The sequence below is a fragment of the Hipposideros armiger genome, unplaced genomic scaffold (assembly GCF_001890085.2).
Source record: "Hipposideros armiger isolate ML-2016 unplaced genomic scaffold, ASM189008v1 scaffold_30, whole genome shotgun sequence".
Lineage (NCBI taxonomy): Eukaryota > Metazoa > Chordata > Mammalia > Chiroptera > Hipposideridae > Hipposideros > Hipposideros armiger.
In genome coordinates, this window is record NW_017731380.1 from 6,382,665 (window position 1) to 6,391,947 (window position 9,283).

The following is a 9,283-nucleotide window of genomic DNA, read 5'->3' on the forward strand; positions in this document are numbered from 1 at the left end:
TCTAAGTGACACACTCTTGAGGAACATTTAGGTTGTTTCCATATTTTGTCTATTTTAAATAGCCATGATAACACACAGCACATTAATTTATATACACTTAGCTTGGCCAACACCAGAAATTGAGACTGAGAAGCTGATGCACCAACTGGCAGCCACAGGTTCCCATTGCTTTCACTATGCTCTGCAATCTAAAAAGAAGTAACCACCAGAGCTGTAGGCTCCCAAGTCACTACACACTTGCCTGCCAAGAGGATGCCTTCCCTCTTATATCCTGTTTCCTCTCTCTCTCTCCACCCCCCAACTCAGTTCTCTCTTCTCTCCCCCTTATTTTAATTCAGTTTCCAATTCAAATCACATATGAAGACATCTGATGATAGAAAACTAAATCACACATAAAACTACAACTGCTATAAACTCAGGGCATACATTTCTTTGCGTTCTAAACTCTTCAATACAGGAAGTTACATGGGAAAGATATTGGAATGGATGACGGATAAACTAGAATACTGAATATGCCATACCTTCTGGCTCTGGCTCTCCAGCCTAAATTTACAGAAGGAAATATTGTTATGGTTTCCCATATTTTCTACAACATACTTCCAATAACTCTCTTCTGGTATCTGGAAAGGCAGTTTCTGTTACTCTGACACTTTGCTTTGCTTTGGTTTAACCTGTACTACATGCCTTGACACTCCAGTTTTTTGAGATGCTATTGCCTAGTACAATGAAGGAATGGTGGAAATTTATTGCTGTTCAGCTATCCCATTTATTTTCTCAGAGAGCATAGCAAGGCTGTTCTTTTCAGTTGTCTTCTCTACTATTCCTGTGATCTATTTCAGGAAAATAGTTATTCACATATTTTGCCAGAGACCACTACTTAAATATACCAATTTGGTGACATGAAATAATTTCCTGTAGCTGAGTGTCAGTTTTGTCAAGTATAGGAACAAATACATACAGCTTTTCTCTATAAGTTCCTAGTTTTGAAGGTGATATAAATGTCTTGATCTAAAGTCCACTTAGCCCATTTAAAATGACATCTTATTAAATTCAGTAAACACATTTAGGTCAAGATTTTAAAACAAAGGCTATAAAAAGAGACAAGGGAACCAGTAATCCCACTTCTGGGTATTTATACAAAGAAACCCACGACACTACCTTGAAAGGACATGTGTATCCATATGTTCACTGTGGCATTGTTTACAATGGCCAAGATGTGGAGGCAGCCTGGGTGTCTGCTGATGGAAAAATGGGTAAAGAGGAGGTGGTACGTATATACAATGGAATATTGTTTGGCCATGGAAGGGAATGGATTCTTGCCATCTGCAACGACATGGATGGACCTGGAGGGGAATGTGCTGAGTGGAGTATGTCAGAGAGACAGATGCAATGTGATTCTGCTTATATGTGTAATCTGAAGAACAAAATGAATAAACAAAACAGAAACAAACTCATAGATACAGTGAACATTTTGATGTTTGCCAGATGGAATGGGTGTTGGAGGGCAGTTCAAAAAGGAGAAGAGATTGAGAAGAACAATCAGTTGTTACACACGGATGTAAGTATAGTGTAATAAACACAATCAATGATACTGTAGTATCATTATTACAGATACTGTAGTAACTGTGTATAGTGTCAGATGGGTACTAGATTTATCAGGGTGATAGATGGGAGGGGGTTGGGGGAAGGATGAAAAAATTTAAGGGATTAAGTAGTACAAGTTGATACTTGTAAAATAGTCATGGGAATGTAAAGTAAAGCATAGGAAATATAGTCAGTAATATGGTAATAACTATGTACAGTGTCAGGTGGGTACTAGACTAGCCATGAGGATCACCTCTTAAATTATATAAATGTCTAATCATTATGCTGTATACATGAAATTAACAAAATAATATTGAAAGTCAACTCAAATTTAAAAATTAAAATAAAACAGGGGGGAAAGGTGAAGGGGAATAAGAGGTTCAAATTTCCAGGTATAAAACATATAAGTCATGGGGATGTAATGTACAGCATACAGAATGTAGTCAATAATATTATGATGGCGTGGTACCATGTCAGATAGTTGTTGGACTTACCAGGTTGATTACTTTTTTAGGTATGTAAATGTTGAATAACTCTCATGTACACCTGAGACTAAGATATTGTACATTAGCTATATTTTAATAAAAATCTTAAAAAAAATAAATAACACTGTTACATAGCTGTGAGTTCTAGAGCAGTATATAGTTAACACAATATTCTATTTAAATAGTCTTATTTAAAGTTTGCCTAGAATTTTTATTTGTGGAACTAGTATAGTCTAAAAGACTTGACATCGAGGCTACAAATGCATAAGTATGTTTGAATGCACTTACTTTCTCTTCCCTTTTGTTTCCTGATTTCTGATTTAAGAAAGTAAATTAGTGTTAGAAGGAGGCCTTACTGCTTCATAAAATGCATGATACATAGTTAACTTTATTTAAAGGCCGAATATATGACTAGTTATACTATACAAAGACAATCACATACGTTATCGTGTATCTAGCTTTTGAGTTAGCGTACAAATATCCATCTTCATGAGTAAATCAGCTTAGATATCATTGTTCTTATAAATTTGATTTGCCATTACAGGCAATACAAAGAGAAAGGAATTATATATAAAACAAAGGTCAGAGATACATTTGTAGAAAAATTATGTATGTGTCTAAAATATTTGTATATCCACTTATTAAATAATAATAGAATAGCCTGGAAATAGAGATGGAATTCCAAGGTCTATGTATTCCAGGCATATTTTGAAATATTCCTAAGTATAACTGTTTATTTATTTGATAATATTTTATTACAAATTTTAGCTTTGGTTCATAGCCTGTCAACAGTAACATGCTAAGGCAAAGTCAATATTGTAACTTATTCAGTGTTACAGAAATTATTTTTCATAAATCATACATTATAATATAGTTTGTTTTAAAAATTGTATTAATTTTCCTAAAAATACATGAGTTAGAAAGTTAAATTTATTATTTATTAGACATTATAAAATGATATGCTGTTTTGGTAAATATAATGATAATTTCTGTTTGTGTTTAATTATGAACTACAGTGTGAAACAGACTTGACGCTTTATTTTTGTTTGGAATTTGGGAGCTTTTGAGAAAATCATAAATTTGTTATTTTTAAAAAAATAATATGTGCACAAATAAAACTGTATTTAGGTTGCATTTTCTATAACACAAATTGATCTCACCAATTTATTTTCTAGGAAATTCTCAAAAGAAAAAATGAGAAAATAAATTTGCGAGGTAATTCCAGATAGATGAACATAAGAGATCTAGAAACCCTCAAAATTTAATATATTTTTTATTCATTTTTACTAAGGCAAAATCCTCCATATATTTACACTCATGATTAGATTAGGAAAAAAATAAGGTACTCCTCAAATGTTTATATTATATTACTTGACCTCAAAGTTATACATTTCCTGGTGAGCAACTTAACCTGAGCTTCCTTCCATAAGAGCACATGGCATATTGTCATATAAAGCCATGTGCTCACTTTTTTGTCACCCCAGAAGGATTTTGAACTTGATAAGTATAGAGCGTAGGTCTTACTCAAATGTTTATCTTTGGCTAAACAGTGCTTGGCATACAGTAAGTGACTGAGAAATGTGAACTGAGTGAACAAATTAGTTAATTGAAGCAGGATTATCAGCTCCTTGGACTGAGGAACAAGAGGTTCAAATAGCTGAAGATTCTCAACAATCTCATAGAAATAAATTAAATCACTAAAGTTTTAGTCAAGGGTTTCATAGTGTACCTAACAGAGGCACACTATGGTTTCTGAGATATACTAATTTTTAAAAATTTATGGTGAGGTCTCTGAACGCGTGACTCTGCTAGTATTTTGTAGTTTCAATCAGTACTTGTAGAAATATATGACTTAGTGCTTATATTAATATAATTGTTCATAAAAGACCTATTTTGACAGAGATTATATATAGTATAGAATATTGCAAACATAATTTTAACAGTAACTGTTTTACTTGTTCAAAAGACAACAGAAATTGTTAATAGTGAATTCAGTAACAGAGATCAAGAACTAGTTTTGTGTAAGCTAAGGGATCAATAAAGAAAGAAATGGAAAAAAAATAATTGGCTTGTAATGAATGTCTGAGAGCATGAAGGTGCATGCAGTAGCTTCTGGCAAACAAATCTGGCTCAAGAATGAGATTTGATTCATTTTTCTTATCTCTTTTTTGTCTGCTATATGGGTTTGCTTTGTGGTTATTATAAGGCTTACAAAAAATCTTATACATTTTATGCTGATAATGACTTAACTTCAATCACATACAGAAACTTTACTCTTTTATTATACTTCCCTGTTATGTTTTTGATGTCACAATTTACCTCTTCATATCTTGTGTATTCATTAACAAGTTATTGCTGCTATAATTATTTTTAATACTTTTGCCTTTAATCTTTATATGAAAGTAGTTAGCACATCACCATGTTACATATGAGAGTATCCTGAATTTGACAATACACTTAACTTTATCAATATGTTGTATACTTTCATATGTTTTCATGTTACTAATTATTGTCCTTTCATTTTAACTTGAAGAACTTCTTTTAGCATTTTTTTAAGAGAGGTCTAGGGATGTTAAATCCTTCAGATTTTGTTTTTTAGGGAAAGTCTTTATCAGTCCTCCTCTGAAAGATAACTTTGTCAGATACAGTAATCTTTGTAATTGTTGTTCTTTCAGCACTTTGAATATATCATTCCACTCGATCTTGGCCTGTGAGATTGCTACTGAGAAATCTGCTATTGTCCCTTGTAAGTTACAAGCTTCATTTCTCGTCAAGCTTTTAAGATGCTTTGACTTTTGACAGTTTTATTATGTGTTTAGAGAAGGCATCTTTACATTGACTTTGTTGGAGACTTACAAACTTCATGAACTTGGATGTCCAAGTCTCTTGCCAGGTTTGAGAACTTCTCTGCCATTATTTTTCTTATTTTTTAAATTTTTTATTTATTTGTTTTCTTAGCTGAGCTATCCTGCCACCTGTTGGCAGCTCAGCAGCAGCTCAGCTCAGGCCAGCACTCGAACCGCTGTTGCTCAGAGCTCGCTTGCCATTATTTTTTAAAAATAACTTTTTTGCCCCTTTTGTCTCCTTGTAGGACTCCACTAATTTACAGATTGTTCCTTTATATGGTATCTCATAAATCACCTAGGTTTTCTTCACTTATTTTCACTCTCCCTTCTTTGTCTTCCTCTGACCAGATGATTTCAAAGTTTCTGTATTCTAATTCACAGATACTTCCTTATGCTGGACGTTTGACTGAGGCATCTCTATGAGAATGGGGTGCTCCACATCTTCATGTTTTACAGAGTGTTAACTCCTCATACAGAGATACTGGCACACATGCACTGAGTTCTTCTTTCAGTAAATGTAGTCAGTGTAGCTTAATTTGGAATAGAAATGGATGATGTTAATAAACTTAACTTTCTAACTTTCTAACTTTCTTAACTTTAAAGGAAACACAGCTTCCTTTAGAGCAATCCCTCTGGGAATGTATATTACACTGCTTATAGCAGATTGCAAACTTGAAAATTTATAACTATAAAAAGTTATAAATATGTTGTTTAGTATTATCAGTGTATTTGTGATGAGTACAATAGTTTAAATATTTATTAACTAAACCGATATTATTTATGAATAAAACTGCATGAATTACCAAATGAACAATTTAAGGATCCATCAGTCTTTACACATTTTGATTAAAACTGAACAATTATTGAATCTGTCTATAAAATTTAAATATGTTACATAAGCAGAAAGAAAATCTTATCTATTTACACTTAAATTTTTGTCAAATGTTTTTTGTGAACTTCTGATATATATATATATATATATATATATATATATATATATATATATATATATATATAAATGCAGTCATGAATATGTATTGTAGACTCAGGAAGCATGTGCCATTAATGTGGAGATTCAATAGATTGTGTCAAATTTTTAATTGTCTGGTTACATGCACAAACTGTCTCTCTAAAAAATGCTCAAGCCCACACTTTGCATACAATTTTATAGATCCATCAGCCGCCTAAAGTCTCTATATGGACCATTTACTTCCTATGATCTCCAAGTTATGATACTGCATATATGCACAAACTACCTCAGATTGTTGAATGAAAATCTATGGATTATCAGTTAATCCATAATCAGTTAATCCTAAAACCAGTTTCTGTGTACTCTCAGTACAAATAAGGCTATTTAATCTGAAGGAAATTCTGATTGGGGAAAAATATTGATATTTGAAAAAAACGATCTCAGGTCATAAAAATTGAAGCTACAATGTAGATACTGCTGTACAGGTTAACATTACAACAGCTATTTTAGTATACCAAATGCCTACCTTTAATGTGGAGAACCAAATACCTATTATGATTTTGCACTTCTATAAACTCACAGGTAGAAATGTGACACGGTGTTATTAGATATGAATAGGTATTAAAAAGTAAGTATCTAGAGTCTCAAAACACTTTTGTTTACTAGCATGGTTTTTCTGTTAAAATATGAAGTAGAACAATTTTTATTTCTTTCCTTTATATTTCGTGAGAATGAAATTGAAAATATGGCATATTTCCTTTTCATTACAAGTATTAAACAGTTGTGTTGATAGAACTAATCAAACATGAATGATTAAAATCAAATAATATATCTAACCCACCAAGGAAAGACTTAACCAGTCAAGCTTATTTATTAAAATATTGTAATAAACTAAAATAATAAGTAATAATAATAGTAATGATAAAAGTAACTAATTTTTATCCTCCTCTATATTACATAATATGCTGTTCATTAAATATATTGTTCCATATCTAAGCCTGCAAAGTAATATGAATTGCAATTTTATAAGTAACAAAATTGGGCAACAGTAGTGTCCGATGACTTGTCTATGTGTCAAACATAATTCCAAACAAATTTTATTTACTTACAAAATTTTCTGTTCCTAATATACCATGTGGCATTTTCCTTTGCAGTAGGTTTGTTTTCTTTGTGTTAATAGAAGTAATTTTGAGCTTAAATCTCTTTTTGTCCATTTATTCAATTTTGAAAATAAATTTTATAGTTGTAAAATAATTAATGAGTTCTTATAATATTTAATCACAGAAATTTCTCAGTTTCTTTTATTTTAAATTTAGATAGAATTCATGTTATAAAATTCAACTTTCAAAGTGTAAAGTTCAGTGTTTTCTAGCGTATTCACAATGTTGTATAACTAACACCATATATAATTACAGAATATTTTCATCAATCTCAAAAGAAATGCTGTACCTATCAGCAGTCAGGACAAATTACCCCTTTCTGTATCTCCTGGCAACTACTAATTTCTGTCTCTATGGATTTGTGTATTCTGCACATTTTATAAATAGAATCATAAAATATGTGTGTTTGTGTATGTGTGTGTGTGTGTGTTTCTGGTTTCCTTCAATAAACATAAATTTTCCAAAGTTCTTCCATGTTGTAACATGTACTAGTCGTTTCATTTTTTTTTATGGCTAAATAATATTCCATTGCATGGGTATATACCACAGTTTGGTTTTTCATTCATCAGCCTATGAACATTTGGATTGTTCTCACTTTTTGGCTACTATGAATAATGATACTATAAACATTAAAATATGTACTATTTTTCTTTATAGACCTATGTTCTCAATTCTGTTAGGTATATCTATATAACTAGGGATAGATTTGGCTGAATTGTATGGCAATTTTATGTTTAATTTATTAAGGAATAGCCAATTTTCTTTTGCTTTGTTTTTGGTATTATATTTAAGAAACTTTTGCATAATCCACGGTCATGAAGATATATCCCTGTGTTTCCTTCTAGGAGTGCTATAGTTTTAGCCCTTACGTTTAGTTTTTAGATACATTTTGAGTTCATTTTTGTATATAATGTGAGTAGCAGTCCATCTTCAATCTTTTGCTTGGAGATATCCACTTGTCTCGGTACCATTTATTAAAGAGACTATTATATATTGTCATTCAATGGTTCTGGCACCGTTTTCAAAAATCAATTGACCATAGATGTTTCAGTTTATTTCTATACTCTCAATTTTATTCCATTGTTTTTGTTGGTTTTCTGTATTGTTTTCTCATCTGTTTCACTAATTTCCACTGTAATTTTTATTATTGCCTTACTATTATTTGTTTTTTATTTAGCTTGCTCTTCTAATTCTAGTATCTTAAGATGGAATGATATATTATTAATTTGCAAACTTTCCTCTATTTAAATATAAACACATATTCTATATATTTCCTACCAAGCACTACTTTAGCTCCATTCCACAAAATGTGGTATGCTGTGTTTTTATTCAATTAATCTCAAAATATATTCTAATTTCCCATTTGATTTCTTCTTTGACCTATCAATAGATTAGAAACTAGTTTAATTTCCACATATTTGTGAATTTTCCATATTTCCTTCTGTTATTGATTTCCATTTTTATTCCATTGTGGTTGGACAAGATATTTTGTATGATTTCCATCTTTTAAAAATTTATAAAGAATTCCTTTTTTGGCTTAATAGTATATGGTCTGTCCTACATAAGGTTCCATGCAAACTTCAGAAGAATATATATTGTACGGTACTGAGTGGTATGTTCTTTAAATATCTGTTAGGTCTTATTGTTTTAAAGTGTTGTTGAATTCTTAGCTTTGCTTATCTTCTACCTAGTTTCATTTTTAAGGGTGTGGTATTCAAGTCTTTAATTATTCTTTTGAACTATTTCTTTCTTCAAGTCTGTCCATAGTTGCTTCACACATTTTTGGGTTCTGTTGTTAGGTGACTATGTGTTTATAATTATTATATATTTGTGATGTGTTAACCCTTTTATCATTACATACTGTTTGTTTTTGTCTCTAGTGTCAGTTTTTGTATTAGGGTTTATTTTGTCTGATATTAGTTTATTGTCTCCAGCACTTTTTTAGTTATTACTGGTATAGTGTATGTTTTTGCATTCTTTTGCTTTCAAACACTTTTTGAGTTTGAATCTTAAGTGTGTCTTCTATAACCAGCATAAAATATCACGTATCCATCTTGCAAATATCTGCCTTTTGATTGGAGCACTTCATCTATTTACATTTAATGCAAGTACTAATAAATCAGGATTTTTTTTACATTTTGCCATTTGTTTTCTATTTGTCTTAAGCCTTTTGTTTGGTTTTCCTATTTTCCATACTACTTTCCTTTGTATTAAATAGGTATTCTTTTTTTGTTTGTT